Raw genomic sequence first — 19012 nt, 5'->3', positions numbered from 1 at the left:
TTCCCAAAGCTAGGTGCCAAGATCTACTGTCTGGATAAATCTGAATAAAACTATGTATTTAAAAAATTAACTTCCCAATGTTTTTTTATTTTTCTGGTGATGAAGTAAAAACAAGAAGATGAGCTAGGTAAGCAAATATTCAATACTAAGAAATGTCTTCAAACATCTTATCTAAAGAGGCTTTTTTTCTGCATGTCATTCCTTAAAGTTCCCAAGTGTGTTTTTTGATGTAGTTGTGAGGAATGTTAACATATCATTAACTGTGGTTACTTGTTTACCAAACTTTGTGTTGTAGACTATCAATTTTCTTATCCCTGCTGTGCACAACCATCCTAAAATCTTTCATCTAGTTTCCCTGAGACAAGATGCCATGGTATCCATTGGTTTGAAGATTTTCTAACAATACATTCCCATGAGAGAATTAATGTATGTATACTTGGGAAAGAATAGGATTTGGAGCCCAAATCCTCAATTTCAGTCTTGGTTTTGTAACTTAATGTCTCTGTCACCATAGACAGGTTACTTTTTCTTGCACTCAGTAGATCCCCATGTAAAATAGATGGTCCTCATCCAATGAGAAAATGCATATGGAAATGATTTGTAAATGGTAAAGCAGTATAAAAATGTTATTGATTGTTCCTATAGAAATCAAAATGAAATTTCCACCTTGTTTACAAGCCGGAAACAGGACAGAGGTGGCCTTTGAAGAAGCTTCTGGGTTTAAGACTGAAAAATGACCTTGCAACTCTTATTTACATGCATCCCCTCCATGACTTTTCATGAGCCTAAACTAGAAAGTCAGCTCCATTTTGGACAGAGCTCTTTTTTACGGAGTTGAACCTCCCCCTCTTCTGACAAAAGGGGACTGAAAAAACAGACAAGCTGTTCAATTTCATGTAGCCTGCATCTTCTGAACTGCGGCCAGATAATGGCCAAATATTTGAGGCCTTTGGTAACTCATGCCAATTTCAAGAACATGTTGTTATAACCACTTGCATCTCCTTCACTGAGTGTAAAATTGGTTTAAATAGCTGAAAATAACCACCATACTTAGAAAATGAGATTTTTCCCAGTTTAAACAACACATTTATAAACAGAGTATATAAAGTTTGCAATATTACCTGTGAAGTACAATGACATATTTGCTGATGCTAAAAGTGAAAGACATACATTACAAAAGTGCAGTACATATTGTGGTGTATTATTAGATTACTTCTGAATATAATTTGTAGCTGGAAATCTTATTATTTTCAAAAGCACAATTACCAGTACTAAGAGATTAATCATGTATCATTCATTGTATTTTCCCAATTGTAGTAGAAAACAAAAACCTAAATCCTTTTGCAGTCTCAAGGACTTGGATTAGCATAAGTATTACAAGTTTCTTTTCCTATTTAGGAACTTGTATGTAACTGAAATAAAACTGAAAGTGGGATCCAACTGACCATGGGAGGCATTCAGTGAGATTGCTTTTTTTTGCTTTTTTTTTTTTTGTAATTCAACTGATACTGACTTCAAATGTTTCTATCTAGAATCAAGACAAGGGATTTAAAACTATGATATATATATATATGTTATATAATAATTATCATGACTGTTCTTGTGGAAAAACAGCAGATATTTGAGTAATAGTTGATTTGCTTCTTAATTTTCACCACAGAAAGAAGTATAAGAGCCTGACCAGGCAGTGGTGCAGTGGATAGAACATTGACCTGGGATGTTGAGGGCCCAGGTTTGAAGGCCTGAGGTCGATGGCTTGAGGGCAGGCTCAGCAGCTTGAATGCAGGGTCACTGGCTTTAGCATAAGATCATAGACATGACCCCATGATCACTGGTTTGAGCCCAAAGGTCGCTTACTTGAAGCCCAATGTTGCTGGCTTGAGCAAGGGGTCACTCGTTTGGCTGAAGCCCGCAGTCAAGGCACATGTGAGAAAGCAATCAATGAACAACTAAAGTGCCACAACTATGAATTGATGCTTCTCATCTCTCTCCCTTCCTGTCTGTTTCTCCCTCTTTCTCTGTCTCTCTCTCTCCCTTGCTAAAAAAAAGAAATATAAGAAACTTGAATACATGTATTTTAATCTGTTTCTATAGTATTTGTTTCCACTTCCTTCACTGAATATCTATTAGATTGTCTTACTCTCCTCCCCAGTCTTCCTTTTCTGGGTATTCCCCTCTCTTTTTAGTCCTCTTGGTTATAAGGATGTCTACTGCCAGCCTTGTTTGTATAACATGACCTTTTCCTTAATGACAGGTCCAAGCTTGAGCAGCCATCTGTGAATTTGTAATTCAGACTAAAAGGAAACTGGCCTCACTCTGGTTAGCTGGGCCTATAATATGCATGCAGGTGATAGGGAGCAAAGAAAGAAAGACTCAAGCTGATATGCAGAGAGAATCAAAGATAAGAGGGAGTGAAATAAAAGTCTTGACCACTAGTGGCTGGTCTCAGGTCATTCCTGAAACCTGACTTTATTCTTATTTCTAGGTGCCTTGAAAATCCTGAGGTCGGTAGAATAAATTTCTCCTTTTTGTCTAAAGTAGTTAAATAAAGTCTCTGTTACTCACATCTAAGAGTCCAAAGGACTGTACATTCAAAATTTAATTTTGAAACTCTTCAATTCTGAAAGAGATACACTTACCTTAAGCAAAAATGGGTTTACACTTAAGGATCCATCTAGAGAGGAATAATCTTGGCATACAGCAATGTCTAACATATGCTTTAGGGGTAAGTTCGCATATAATGTATGATGATTAAATGACTGACTGAATGAATGAAAGCATGTGTTTCAAATCATGCATGAGATTTAGCTGAAATTCTGATAAGGCTCAGTGGTCATAAATTTATAATGATGCATTTTTTAAATCTTATTGGTCAAACATAAAAGTACAGTTATCCCTCAGCATCTGTTAGGAGATTGGTTTAAGTACCTCCAACAAATACCAAAATCTGGATGCTCAATCCCTTATATAAAATAGTATAATTTCTGCATATAACCTATATTTGCGTAGGCTATAACAAGGTATACCTAAACATCACTTCATTTGCATGGATCTACTGTAGTGCTCTGCATATGATAAATTCAAGTTTTGCTTTATGGAAATTTTTAGGATTTTTTTTCAAATATTTTTAACCATTGGTTGATGGAATCTAAAGATGTAAAACCCATGGATACAGAGAACTGACTATACCAGTGGTAAGCAAACCATGGCTCAGAAGCCACATGTGGCTCTTTGGCCCCTTGACTGTGGCTCTTCCACAAAATACCATGTGCGGGTGCTACCTCGATAAGGAATATTCCTACCTGTATATTCTAAGTTTAAAACATTTGGCTCTCAAAAGAACTTTTAATCGTCGTACTGTTGATATTTGGCTCTGTTGAAAAATAAGTTTGCTAACCACTGGTATACTAAAAGAAGGCTTACTTTATTAGAACAACTATAATTTACTATTAATCAACCAACACTTTCAAAGCTAGTTGAAAAGCAAAACTGCAAAGTAGTAGTTACAAACAATGCACTGTAGTCAAACTGCATGCATTCAAATTGCAACCCTGTACTCAGGCCTTTCTAGGCCTCAGTTCCCTCATCTATAAAATGGAGATAATAGCAATGATATTTTGAGGACTAGAGGAGATAATCCATGAAATGCATATTTTATATAGTGTTTAATAAATGTTAATGGCTATTATGATGATTTAGAAGCAATTCCTTTTATTTTTTAAGTGTACTCATATTATTCAAGGTTTATTTAGACATCTTAAAATAGCAAACCCTCTATGAAAAATCAGTTAAAACTAATAATAAAACTAAATATTGAATTAAGAGATCTGTACTTTGGTGTGCCCCTCCAAAACATCTATATTTAATTTCTTTTTATTAATTTTTAAAATTCATAGTATTAACATGGATTCAGGTGTCCCACCAAATATAACACCCTCAATCCCAAACAACATACCCCTCATTACATCCACTTTGCCCTTCTCCCCCTGAATCTCTGACTACCTTCCTTCTGGGATTTGCAGTCCTGTTATCTGTATCTATGTGATATGTGTGTGTGTGTGTGTGTGTGTGTGTGTGTGTGTGTGTGTGTGTATATATATATATATACACACACATATACATATATATAATTTTACTAATTTGTTCACCTCCTTAGATCCCATCCCCTCATCACTCTTCCCTCCGACAGCTATCCAAATGGTTCCTGTGACCCCGCCTCTGCCTCTATTCTGTTCCTCAGTTGACATTGTTTCTTAGATTCCACATATAAGTGAGATCATATTATATTTGTCTTTCTTGACTTGGATTATTTCACTTAGCATAATAATCTCCAAGTCCATCCATGTTGTCACAAAAGGTAAGATTTCCTTCTTTTTCATGGCTGTGTAGTATTCCATTGTGTATATGTACCATTGCTTTTTAATCCACTCATCCACTGACTGACACTTGAGCTGTTTCCAGATCTTGGCTATTGTAAACATTGCTGCCATAAACATGACAGTGCATTCCTTCTTTTGAATTAGTGGTATGGTGTTCTTGGGATATACTCCTAAAAGTAGGATGGCTGGGTCCAAAGGCAGTTCCATTTTTAATTTTTTGAGGAATCTCCATACTGTTTTCCACAGTGGCTGCATCAGTCTGCATTCCCACCAGCAGTGCAGGAGGGTTCCCTTTTCTTCACACAGTTGCCAGCAATTACTGTGTTGATTTGTTGATGAGCATCATTCTGACAGGTGTGAGGTGGTATCTCATTGTAGTTTTAATTAGCATTTTTCTGATGATTAATGACAAACATTTTTTCATAAGCCTATTAGCCATTTGTATGTACTCTTTTTTATAGAGTTGGAACTCTTTTTTCTTTTTTTTATAAATTTTTATTTTTAATGAGGTGACATCAATAAATCAGGGTACATATCTTCAAAGAAAACATCTCCAGGTTATCTTGTCATTTAGTTATGTTGCATGCCCATCATCCAAAGTCAGTTTGTCTTCCATTACCTTCTATCTGGTTTTCTCTATGCCCCTCCCCTTTCCCCTTCCCCTTCCCCTTTCCCTCCTTCCCTCCTGTGCCCCCCCTCTCCCCCACTCCCGGTAACCACCACACTCTTGTCCATGTCTCTTAGTCTTGATTTATGTCCCACCTATGTATGGAATCATGCAGTTTTTAGTTTTTTTTCTGATTTTCATATACTGTTATGAAGATCCATCCATTTTGTTGTAAAAGATCCAATGTCATCATTTCTTATGGCTGAGTAGTATTCTATAGTGTATATGTGCCACATCTTCTTTATCCAGTCATCTACTGAAGGGCTTTTTGGTTGTTTCCATGTCTTGGCCACTGTGAACAATGCTGCAATGAACATGGGGCTACATGTGTCTTTACGTATCAATATTTCTGAGTTTTGGGGGTATATACCCAGTAGAGGGATTATTGGGTCATAAGGTAGTTCCATTTTCAGTTTTTTGAGAATCAACCATATTTTCTTCCATAATGGTTGTATTACTTTACATTCCCACCAACAGTGAATGAGGGTTCTGACTTGGTAGCTGGCTCCTCCCACGGGGGTGAAGCCAAAAGCCCAGAAGAGGCAAAGTTCCGCTACTGAGCTGAGCTTGAGAACGCAGTCCTGCCCGGGGTACAGCCAAGTCTAGCAGCCATTCCTTGAGTGGGTTCCTCCTGCAAGGGCAGGGCAAAAGCCTGGAAACAGGCAGAGACCCGCAACTGAGCAAAGGTGCTCGCCAGTGCCCTCAGGACCGAGCATAACGTCATACACAAGGGCAGGGCAAAGACCAAGGCCACCAATGCTTGTGCACTCGAGCACGTGATCACAGCCACTTCCATGAAGAGAAAATGCAGAGGCAGAGAAATACAACACAAATAAACCAAGAGAAATCCTCAGAAAAGGACCTAAGTGAATCAGATATAACCAAATTAACAGATGCAGAGTTTAAAATAATGATTGTTAGGATACTCAAAGATATCAGAACAACCATAGATGGCCATTACGAAAACCTAAATAAAGAGATAACAAATATAAAAAAGGACATTGAAATAATAAAAAAGAATCAGTCAAAAATGACAAATACAATATCTGAAATAAAGAATACAATGGAAGGAAATAAAAGCAGAATGGATGAAGCAGAGAATCGAATCAGTGAGTTAGAGGACACAATAAATAAAGGCATGGAAGCAGAGCAGAAAAAAGAAAAGAGACTCAAAAAGTCTGAGGAAACTCTAAGAGAGCTCTGTGACAACATGAAGAGAAATAACATCCGCATCATAGGGGTTCCTGAAGAAGAAGAGAAAGAACAAGGGATAGAGACTTTGTTCAAACATATTATAGTGGAAAACTTCCCCCAATTAAGGCAGGAAAACATTACACATGTTCAGGAAGCACAGAGAACTCCATTAAGGAGAAATCCAAAGAAACCAACACCATGACACATCATAATTAAAATACCAAAGCTAAATGATAAAGAGAAAATATTAAAAGCTGCTAGAGAAAAAAAGAATATCACCTACAAAGGAGCCCCCATAAGGATGACTTCTGACTTCTCAACAGAAACACTTGGGGCCAGAAAGGAATGGCAAGAAATATTCAAAGTAATGCAGAACAAGAACCTATAACCAAGACTACTTTATCCAGCAAGGCTATCATTTAAATTTAACGAGAAATAAAAAGCTTTACAGAAAAAAAAAATCTCAAGGAGTTCACTGCAACCAAACCAAAGCTGCAAGAAATGCTAAGGGACCTGTTGAAAACAGATCAAAGGAAAAAAAGAATATAGCAAAGGAGGAATACAGCTTCAAAGAAAAAAATGGCAATAAACAATTACATATCAGTAATAACCTTAAATGTTAATGGATTAAATGATCCAATCAAGAGACATAGGGTAGCTGCGTGGATAAGAAAACAGGACCCATACATATGCTGTCTACAAGAGACACACCTTAAATCAAAAGATGCACATAGACTGAAGATAAAAGGATGGAAAAAAATATTTCACGCAAATGGAAATGAAAAAAAAGCTGGGGTAGCAATACTTATATCAGACAAAATGGATTTTAAAACCAAGACCATAGTTAGAGATAAAGATGGTCACTACATAATGATACAGGGAGAAATCCAAAAGGAAGATATAACCATTATAAATATCTATGCACCTAATATAGGAGCACCTAAATATATAAAGCAGTCTTTGATGGACTTAAAGGGCGAGATCTACAGCAATACTATAATAGTAGGGGAGTTCAATACCCCATTAACATCTTCAGATAGATTCTCAAGAAAGAAAATCAACAAAGAAACAGGAAACTTAAAGGACATATTAGATCAACTCGAATTAATAGATATCTTCAGAACCTTTCACCCTAAAACAGCAGAATATACATTCTTTTCAAGCGCTCATGGTACATTCTCTAGAATAGACCACATGTTAGGGCACAAAAGTGGTCTCAACAAATTTAAGAAGATTGAAATCATATCGAGCACTTTCTCTGATCACAATGGCATTAAACTAGAAATCAACCACAATAGAAAAATTGAAAACATTCAAACACTTGGAAATTAAATAGCACGTTATTTAATAATGAATGGGTTAACACTGAGATCAAAGAAGAAATTAAAAAATTCCTAGAAACATATGATAATGAGCATATATCAACTCAAAATTTATGGGACACAGCAAAAGCAGTCCTGAGAGGGAAGTTTATAGCATTACAGGCATACCTCAAGAATCTAGAAAAAGCTCAAATAAACAACTAAACCCTACATCTAAAAGAATTAGAAAAAGAACAGCAAGTAAAGCCCAGAGATAGTAGAAGGAAGGAAATAATAAAGAGCAGAGCAGAAATAAATGACACAGAGGCTAAAGAAAGAATACAGAAGATCAATGAAACCAGGAGCTGGCTCTTTGAAAAGGTAAACAAGATCGATGAACCTTTAACTAGACTCACCAAGAAAAAAAGAGAGAGGACTCAAATAAATAAAATTAGAAATGAGAGTGGAGAAATAACAACTGACACAACAGAAATACAAAGTATTGTAAGAAAATACTATGAAGAACTGTATGCCAAAAAACTAGACAACCTAGATGAAATGGACAAATTCCTTGAATCATATAATCTTCCAAAAATCAATCTGGAAGAATCAGAAAACCTAAACAGACCAATTACAACAAATGAGATTCAAACAGCTATCAAAAAACTCCCCAAAAAGAAAAGTCCTGGGCCTGATGGCTTCACAAGTGAATTCTACCAAATATTCAAAGAAGAACTAACTCCTATCATTCTCAAGCTATTTCAAAAAATTCAAGAGGAAGGAAGACTTCCAAACTCCTTTCATGAGGCGAGTATAATTCTGATTCCAAAACCAGGCAAAGACAACACAAAAAAAGAAAATTATAGGCCAATATCCCTGATGAACTTAGATGCAAAAATCCTCAACAAAATATTAGCAAACTGGATTCAGCAATATATGGAAAAAATCATACACCATGATCAAGTGAGATTTATTCTTGGGAGGCAAGGCTGGTACAATATTCGCAAATCAATCAATATGATTCATCACATAAACAAAAGGAAGGAGAAAAAACACATGATAATTTCAATAGATGCAGAAAAAGCGTTTGATAAAGTCCAGCACCAATTCTTGATCAAAACTCTCAGCAAAGTGGGAATACAGGGAATATACCTCAACACGATACAGGCCATCTATGGCAAACCCACAGCCAACATCATACTCAATGGGCAAAAATTAAAAGCAATCCCCTTAAGATCAGGAACAAGGCAGGGGTGCCCCCTTTCACCACTCTTATTCAACATAGTTCTGGAAGTCCTAGCCACAGCAAACAGACAAGAAAAAGAAATAAAAGGCATCCAAATTAGAAAAGAAGAAGTAAAACTATCATTATTTGCAGATGATATGATATTGTATATAGAAAACCCTAAAGTCTCAGTCAAAAAACTACTAGACCTGATAAATGAATTCGGGAAGGTGGCAGGATATAAAATCAATACTCAGAAATCACAGGCATTTTTATACACTAATAATGAACTGTCAGAAAGAGAAATCAAGAAATCAATCCCCTTTACCATTGCAACCAAAAAAATAAAGTACCTAGGAATAAATCTAACCAAGGAGATTAAAGACTGTACTTGGAAAATTATAAAACATTGATAAAAGAAATCAGGGAAGATACGAATAAGTGGAGGCATATACCATGCTCATGGTTAGGAAAAATAAACATCATTAAAATGTCTATATTACCCAAAGCAATTTATAAATTCAATGCAATACTGATTAAAATACCGATGACTTCCTTAAAGATATAGAACACATATTCCAAAAATTTATATGGAACCAAAAGAGAACACGAATAGCCTCAGCAATCTTGAAAAGGAAGAATAAAGCAGGAGGTATCACACTTCCAGATATCAAGTTATATTATAAGGCCATTGTACTCAAAACAGCATGGTACTGACATAAGGACAGGCACATAGGTCAATGGAACAGAACAGAGAGCCCAGAAATAAACCCACAGTTCTATAGACAACTGATATTTGACAAAGGAGGTAAGGAAATACAATGGAGTAAAGACAGCCTCTTCAACAAATGGTGTTGGGAAAATTGGACAGCTACCTGCAAAAAAATGAAACTATACCACCAACTTACACCACTCACAAAAAGAAATTCAAAATGGATAAAAGACTTAAATGTAAGCCGTGTAACCATAAGCATCTTAGAAGAAAACATAGGCAGTAAACTCTCTGACATCTGTCGCAGCAATATATTTGCTGATTTGTCTCCACAGGCAAATGAAATAAAACACAGGATAAACAAATGGGACTTTATCAAACAAAAAAGCTTCTGCACAGCTAAAGACAATAAGAACAGAATAAAAAGACAAACTACACAATTGGAGAATATATTTGACAATGCATCTGATAAGGGGTTAATAACCAAAATTTATGAAGAACTTGTAAATCTTAATACCAGGAAGACAAACAATCCAATCCAAAAATGGGCAAAGGAAATGAATAGACACTTCTCCAAAGAAAACACAGAGATGGCCAATAGGCATATGAAAAAATGTTCAACATCACTAATGATTAGAGAAATGCAAATTAAAACCACAATGAGATAACACCTCACACCAGTCAGAATGGCACTCATCAATAAAGCAACACAGAATAAGTGATGTCGAGGATATGGAGAAAAGGGAACCCTCCTTCACTGCTGGTGGGAGTGCAGACTGGTGCAGCCACTGTGGAAAACAGTATGGAGATTCCTCAAGAAATTAAAAATCAAACTGCCTTTTGACCCAGCTATACCACTGTTAGGAATATACCCCAAGAACACCATAGCACTGTTTGAAAAGAAGAAATGCACCCCCATGTTTATGGCAACATTGTTCACAATAGCAAAGATCTGGAAACAGCCCAAGTGTCCATCAGAGAACGAGTGGATTAAAAAGCTTTGGTATATATATATATACTATGGAATACTACTCAGCCATAAGAAATGATGACATAGGATCTTTTACAACAACATGGATGGGCCTTGATAACATTTTACTGAGCGAAAGAAGTAAATCAGAAAAAACTAAGAACTATATGATTCCATACATAGGTAGAACATAAAGATGAGACTCAGAGACATGGACAGCAGTGTTGGGGTACAGGGTGGGGGGAGGAAAGGGAGGGGGTTGGAGGAGGGGAGGGGCACAAAGAGCATGGCATATCAGCATTTTCCATATTCCCCCTTTAATCTATAGTCAGGCAGCAAATATTTACTTATGGTGTTTCCACTATAAAGACTGCTGTCTTAGGGACACATGCTGATGAACTATTTCAGCAGTTCCTCCTTCTTCAAAGACTTATATGTCAACATAGAGCTCCATGTTTCATAAGACATACTCAAGCTCACTTCATGTTCCCTGGAGCTTTAACACAGGGAAGGCCCTTTTTTTGTATTTTTCTTTTATTTATTTATTTTTTGTATTTTTCTGAGGATGGAAACGGGGAGGTTGTCAGACAGACTCCTGCATGTGCCTGACCAGGATCCACCTGGCATGCCTACCAGGGGGGAATGCTCTGCCCATCTAGGGTGTTGCTCTGTTACAACCAGATCCATTCTAGCAACTGGGGCAGAGGCCATGGGGCCATTTTTAGTGCCCGTGGTGGATTTCCTCCGGTGTAGCCTTGGCCGCGGGAAGGGAAGTCAGAGACAGAGAGGAGGGAGAGGGGTAGAGGTGGAGAAGTAGATGGGCACTTCTCCTGTGTGCTCTGGCCAGGAATCAAACCCCGGAATCCTGCACACCAGGCCAATGACTCCTAGAGGTCTACCATATCATGCTTTTTACTTAAAAAAAAAATTACATTTACTTGAAGACTGATGAACAGGAGACACCAAATCTTTTTCACCTGCAAAATACTACCTTCTTTATTTGATCTAGCTAATAACACTGTTTTGTCTTTTTCCAAATAGCTCCAGATATATGGAAAAGATTTATATAGGTGGATGGGGATCCTCAAACCCCTCAGCGAGATCTTCTGAGCATGGCTTTTAAGATACCTAGAGGCAGATAATGCCCAATAGAGATAAGGGGAACTACCAGCTTTTAGGATACACCCTTAAAGGCTCCAACACCCCAGAGGTGTCTCATAGGATGCCATCTGGGTCTTGCTTTAATAGTGGAAAGGAAGATCATTGGGCTTACATGCCTCTCCTGTGAGAAAACAGGGAGACTGGAAGGTAGGCTTCCCCCTCGCTCCTCTAAGGAAAGGTTCAGTCTCTTCCAGCCCTGCTCCAGCCACCTATGACCTAACCTTGCCCAGAAATCTGGGGTTTGCCACTGAAGGCTGAAGGTGCCCAGGGCCGTCGGCCCCATCTACGGCACTGTGGATGAGCCTAGGTTATATCTTCCAAGAAGCAGGTAAACTGATCTCATTAGCAAAAGGGCCACTTAAGTATGTTTTGCCTGAATAGTCAGGTTTTTTATTCTTCCCTCAAAGATCTCTGTTGTGGGTGTTGATAGTCCTATTTTCTGCTGCTTTGCTTAATATATAGTGTTTCCTTTATCCCTCCTACCTCAATGTCCCACTCATATTTCAGGCTGGGACCTACTCCTAATTTAGAGCTCTCTTTACTCCTTTTGCCAACTTGTATTATGAATTTACCTTTGCCACCCAGCTTAGTGTATCCCAAGGTTCTCTTTACCATGCCACAGTCGCAGATCTCCAGGGAAAAGCAACCTGGTCTCAACTCTCCAGGCAGAGGAGAACAGAAGCTCCATATCCATGCATGCTGCAAATGAATTTTCCAGTCTACCTGAATCATTACCAGCTAGATGCAGCTGTCATTGGGACTTGGACATGAGCTGCAAAGTATAGAATGGTGACAACAATTCCAGTGCCATGCGGACTTTTCCTGTGTGGACTTTTCCTGGACTCCTGCTCCCTGTGACAGCTTTTAACAGACTGAACTGTGTAGTTGGGTTGTATTTTTCAGAGATTTGGCATGGTGATGGGGCCAATTTGGACTTGGTGAACATTTTAAGGACACTACTCTTTTATGGATTCTTGCTGTATTGGCCAAGAGTTTGCTTAAAGGCTTTTAATCACTGTAAAAAATAGAAGACTGGATAAAGAAGATGGGGCACATATACACCACGGTATACTATTCAGCTAGAAGAAACGATGACATCGGGTCACTTACAGCAGAATGATGGAACCTTGATAACATTATGCGGAGTGAAATAAGCGAATCAGAAAAAAAGAACTGCAGGAGTCCATACATTCATGGGATATAAAAGCGAGACTAAGAGACATGGACAGGATTGTGGTGGTTATGGGGGGTGGGGGGAGGGAAAAGGGGAGAGGGGAAGGGGAGGGGGAGGGGTACAAAGAAAACTGGATAGAGGGTGGCGGAGGACGATCTCTCTTTGGATGATGGGTATGCAGCAGAACTAAATGACAAGATAACCTGCAAATGTTTTCTTTGAATATATGTACCCTAATTTATTGATGTCACCCCATTAAAATAAAAATTTATTTATAATAAAAATTGCCTTTCTGTGTTCTTTTGTATATCTCTAAGTATTTTTAGGATTTTTATTTTAAATACTCTGTCATTTAACTCTAAGTTTTCCAGTATATTTAATTTTTTCTCCATAGATCTTTCCTCATCTATCTGTGCTACATCTATGTCTTTTGTATTCATGATATTCTATTTTCTTTTTTTAATGACATCTGATGTTGGTTTTCTTAATAGCACTAATGAGAATTAATAAAGAATAAAAAGGTAAAAAAAGAAAAATGTAAAAAATTATTATTTCTTTTTTTTCCTTTTTTCCTTCCTCATTGAGAAAATACCATTAGAAACTGTGTATTATATTGTGCTAAATGGAAAAAAAGACTACCTCATACAGAGGGGCAGTGTTGGGGAGAGGTGATAAAGGGGCAAAAAAGGAAGTGGGGACCCACAAAAGGCAAAAAAAAAATTTGAATCAAGAATGAAATGATTTGCTTGTAAATCATGGTCAACTGAGAGATATAATGAAAAGGACATAAGAGAAACAGGAAAAAAAGTACTATTGTAATAAGTGGAACAAAAACTAGATAGAATGGAGAACTGGGGTTGGAGGGAATTCTAATGAGTTAAAAAGCGATGGAAAAAGCACTCAAAATGCCACAAAGAAAAAATTTCAGTCCCAAATAAAATAATTTGTTCATGAGTGAGCATCATATGAGAGTAAAATTAAAGGAGAAAAGAAGAAACTAAGAGAGAGGGAGAAAAAAGTAAAAGGGAAAAAAGGAAAGAAGAATAAAAAAAAAAGAAGAGAGATTTAAGGGTTTTGGAGTGTAACCCTCATGGAGAGTAAGGAAGAAGAAAAGAAAAAAATGGAAATGTAACACTTATGAGTAATGTAGTTCAAGATGAAGAGAAAAGAATAAGTCGGGCAGAGAATAAAAGGACCAAGGTTAAAGAAAAAAAATAAATACAAGAAGATGAAAGAAACAAAAAAAAGTGGAAAAAGTTATAAAGTCTGTGGATTTTTCTTGATTTTGAGAGGTTCTCTTCTTCTTTTTCTTTCCTCTCCCTCTTCCTGGTTGATGGCTCTGTACCCCAGGCTCTGCCCCTGTGGCACTCTTAGGTAGAGATTTGCAGTTGATGAGTCTATATGGTGATGTCATATACTAGGCTTCAGTCTCATTGGTAGTCAGGGCTTGTTAGCATTCGAAGGCTCCAACAATAGGAGAATCCATTTTCCCAGAGCCCCTCTCCCAGTCTCTCCTTTCTGAACTAGCAACCTGATGATCCAGCTATGAGGTTGCCACTGCCTCTGCCTGGAGAGTATGAGGCTCAAATATCTGGCAAATCCCCACTCTATCCCCACTCAGTGCAGGACTCTGGGTTAGGCTCTGTCAGTCAGAGTTGCCAGCATAATCATGCAGGGCTGGGAGCCAGTTTCTCTTGAGGCGTCTTTCTATGATCCTACAGGTGTTTCCAGTATGCCTCAGCACTCTGTAAGACCACTGTCTCCAGGCTTTTTGCACTTTGTAACCTGTTTTGGCTGGAAAGAAGATGCCCTATTCCCTGCCTGCAGAACAGGAAGTCTTAAAAGCTGCCAAGTCCCTCCTTTTAGTGCACAGCCCTGAGTATGAAAGCTCTGCCATCAGAGCCACCAGCTTAAGCAGGTATGGGGGCGTGTTGACTTCTATTCAGTTCCCCAGGTATATCCAGTTAAATTTGCCTTAGTGTTCCATGGGATTGTTTCCTGCAGGCTTCTTCCTTGTTAAAAAGCTTACAGCCTATCCTGTCTAACTTCTGTACTGTTCTCTGAGGTTTGTTCCATGGGAATGTGTTTTTTACCCTGTATCAGCTGACAGGAAGTTGCCCCCATCCCTACGTGCATAGCAGAAGGCACTAAAAATATCACATCTCTTGTCTTAGATTGCTGATCTGAGAGAGACCTTGTCAATTAGAGCCACGTAATTCAGTTGGGAGGTGAGCAGACTGTGGATTAAGCTAATTTCAGTGATTAGATTTGCAGATCTGCTCCAGAGACAGAGTTAAAGCTGCTTGCATGACCCTCCCCCTAGCACTTCTGTATTTTTTCTTCCCCAGGATTTTAGCCTTAAGTGCTGGGTGAGGTGCCCCACCTGCCTTGAGAAATTTGGGCATAGGGAAGTTCACTTTCCTGCACTCCCCATGTGCTGTTGGGGGTGCAGGGACCACACCAAGACTCTAGTCACAGCCCATGCAGAAGCTTCTGACCCTGCCCCTCTGTCCAGGAACATGGGCGCCCACTCCCAGGGTGCTAGGAGGAACCTCTCGTGCACTATCTGCACTCGCTGACCAGGATATCGGTGATAATGGTGGCCACTGCTTGCCCACCTTTGCCGGGGTCTGGCGCGGGCATTAGCTCGTGTGGGCTGAGTTGCTGTGGCACACTCTTTCCTCAGCTTGGACGTCTGTGCCGCAGCCTGATTTCCTCTGCGCTCCCAGCCCCCACTCTCTCTCAGTTCCAAATGAAAGCAGCTCTTGCTCAGGTTAGTGAGGAAGGCGGAGTGTTCTGTTCTCTGTCTTATTTCTTACAGGGTTGATTATATATTTAGTCAATTTTTTGCTCAATTATACCTTCATGTTCAGTCTGTGGGACTTCCAGACACTCCAAGAATAGATTTTTCTGTCACTGGTTGAAGAACTTGTTAAAATTTTGGGTAGAGGTATTGGGAGCGCTCCTCATGGCTCTCTATTTCTCTGACGTCACCTCCATATGTACTCTTTAGAGAAGTGTCTATTTAGTTCTTTTGCCTATTTTTTAATTGGATTTTTTTCCTTCCTGGTGTTGAGTTTTAGAAGTTCTTTATGAATTTTGTTTATTAACCCCTTATCAGACGTATCTGTGAAAATGTTCTCCCATTGAGTGGGTTTTCTTTTTATTTTGTTAATGGTGTCTCTGGCTGTGCAAATGATTTTTAGTTTGATATAATCCCATTTGTTTATTTTGTGCTTTACATTACAATTTTAAAATTTGTGATACAGTGAGAGTGTGAAAAAAGTAAATCGCGATATGGTGAGGGATGACTGTATTTGCTTGCCTATCTCTGCTAGCCTTCAATAAATGGGTATGGCCTAATGCTTTCCTGCTCTGCAGTTCCTCTATCATCTGGCTGAATTCAATGCAAACCTGCCTGGCCTCAACCACCAACATTACATAGCACCAGAATTACCTGAGGCAAATTCTGCTTTCTGTGATCAGAAACTTGCACAAATTGAACAAGGTGAAACCTCATAATCAACCAGCCTAAGTCCCACATATTCTTCCCTGCTGAGATAATTTTCACAGAAACAATAAATGAAAAGAAGCTTAGACCTCAGATATTCAAAGTGTGAGTTTTTTGGAAAAAATTATAGGGACCACTGGAGTGCATTAGTTGCTTCCTCAGGGAAGAGACACAATCAGATCCAGTTGAAGTCTCTCTTAATCTTCCTCTTTGAGACCACTAGCTTATCAGATGAAAGAACTTTTGCAGAGAGGGCTATTGGTCCCACTCAACTGAACCTGCTGCTCATATCTCTTATGAGAAAAGGGATTAGAGTATCTAGCACTTGCTTTGTACAGAGCTCCAGACTAAGAGACACCAAATAAGGTGTCCCATTAACATTATCTTCTAACTACAGTTGCCTTAAACCACCAAACTTGCAACCTGTGGAGTGTTGGTGAGGCCAATCTGAGTCCACCATATAGTTTTTCTACAGAATACTCTGTGGGAAGACACTGGAGTTGCAAAAGGACATGGAGCAGCTGAAAGTGTAAGCAAATATTAAGGAACTTTGGCCCATTTATGGATCTGCTATCAAGTCTAAGCAAGAGGAAGTTAATCTTTATATACATATTGGGTTCTCCCCCACACACCAAGACACAGAAAATGCAAAAACAAACAGTGAACAGAATGGAGTCTCCAGACTTGTAACACAAAAATGTTTACAAACAATGTCTGATGTTAACATGTACTTGAACCTTACACAAGAGAGCTCAGAACCAACACAACAAATAGTGAATTTCAGACCACACCAATATCAGAACAATTAGCTCAAAGGAGAGTCCAGCAGGCACCCAGACCCTACTGAAAAAAAACTATGCCCCAGAAGACAGACACTGAACAGCATCTAATACATGTGATTTGTTTGACCCTTAAAGCCAACCAGCCTGAAGGGTTAACTTACTCATAAAAGGGCTAACAGCATTTGGGACTCACACAAAACAGGAGGGTTAACTTCACCCTCAAAAACAATCCTAGAGCAAAGATCTCAGATGACTTATAGGTTTTTACCACTGACACCATTTTCATAAAGACACTATTAATTTGCAAGTCAGAGCAATGCTACCTAAAGGAGAGACAAAATGGGCAGACAAAGCAATATGCTCCAAATTAATCAACAAGAGTTATCCCCAGAAAAAAAGTTAAATGAAATGGAAGCAACCAAGCTACCTGCTGCAGAGTTTAAAATATTAGATATTAGGATGATCAAGGATGTTAGAGTAAGAATGGAATATCTCAGTGAGAACTTCAGCACAAAAGAGATTAAGCATTTAAAAGGACACTAAATCCATAAAAAAGAACCAGTCAGAAGTGGCAAATAAAATAACTAAAATGAAGATGGAACTGGAAGAAATCAACAGATTGAATCAGCAACTTAAAGGACAAAATAAATGTGAACACAAAAGTGAACATCAGGAAGAAAAAAGGCTCAAGAAAGCTACAGAAACTCTAAGAGAGTTCTGTAACAACATGAAGTAAAAAACATCTGCATCATGTGGTATTTTTCAGGGGAAGAAAACAAACAAGTGATAGAGAATTTGTTTGAAGAAATCATAGCAGTAATCTTTTCTAATCTGGTGAAGAAAAGTTACACAAATTCAAGAAGCACAGAGAGTTCCACTAAAGATGAACTCAAAGAGGCCCACACCAAGACACATTATAATTAAAATGTTAAAGATAAAAGACAAGAAAAGAATCCTAAAAACTTCTAAAGAAAAGCAATTAATCACTTTCAAAGGAGCACCTCTAAGGCTGTCATCTGACTTTTCAACAGAAACACTCCAGGCAAGAAGGGACTAGCAAAAATATCTGAAGTAATAAAAAACAAGTACCTACAATCAAGATCATTCTATCCAATAATGTTATTTAAAATTGAAAGAGAATTTAAGATCTTCCCAGAAAATAAGTGGCTAAAAAAAGTTTATTACCCCTAAATCAGGATCATAAGAAATGTTAAAGAGCCCACAATATAAAGAGGAAAAAATAATTAAAGTGAAAAAACATCATAGGTTTAAAAAATAAACTGATAATAAATAAATACATATCATTAATAACCTTAATTGTAAATAGATTAAATACTTTAATGAAAAGAAAAAAGTTAGCTGGAAGGATAAAAATACAAGATACATTTATATGTTGTTCACAAGAGATCCATCTCAAAACAAAGGATAAACATGGACTGAAAGTGAAGGAATGGAAAAAAATATTCCATTCAAATGGAAATAAAAAATTAAAAAAAAGTTGAGGTAGCAATACTTAAATTTTACAAAGTAGTCTTTAAAACAGAGGCTGTAGTTAGAAAAAAAATGTCACTACATAATAATAAAAGGAGACACCTAACAAGAAGATGTAACCATTATAAATATGTATGCACCCAATATAGGAGTACCTAAATAAAGCAAGTTTTAATGGATATGAAAGGAGAGATCAACAGCAACACAATAATCATAGGGTATTTTGACACCCCACTGAATGACACACTAGATCAACTCGATTTAATTGATATCTTCAAAAAATTTCACCCTGCAGCAGCACAGTATATATTCTTTTCAAGAGCACATGTTACATTGTCTAGGGCAGACCACAGGATAGAATACAAAACAAATCTCAGTAAATTTAAGATTTAAATTATATCAAGCATCTTCTGTGACTACAATGGAATTAGTCTAAAAATCAATT

The sequence above is a fragment of the Saccopteryx bilineata genome, chromosome X (genome assembly GCF_036850765.1).
Source record: "Saccopteryx bilineata isolate mSacBil1 chromosome X, mSacBil1_pri_phased_curated, whole genome shotgun sequence".
Taxonomy (NCBI): Eukaryota; Metazoa; Chordata; class Mammalia; order Chiroptera; family Emballonuridae; genus Saccopteryx; species Saccopteryx bilineata.
Note: the sequence above shows the minus strand (reverse complement) of the source record.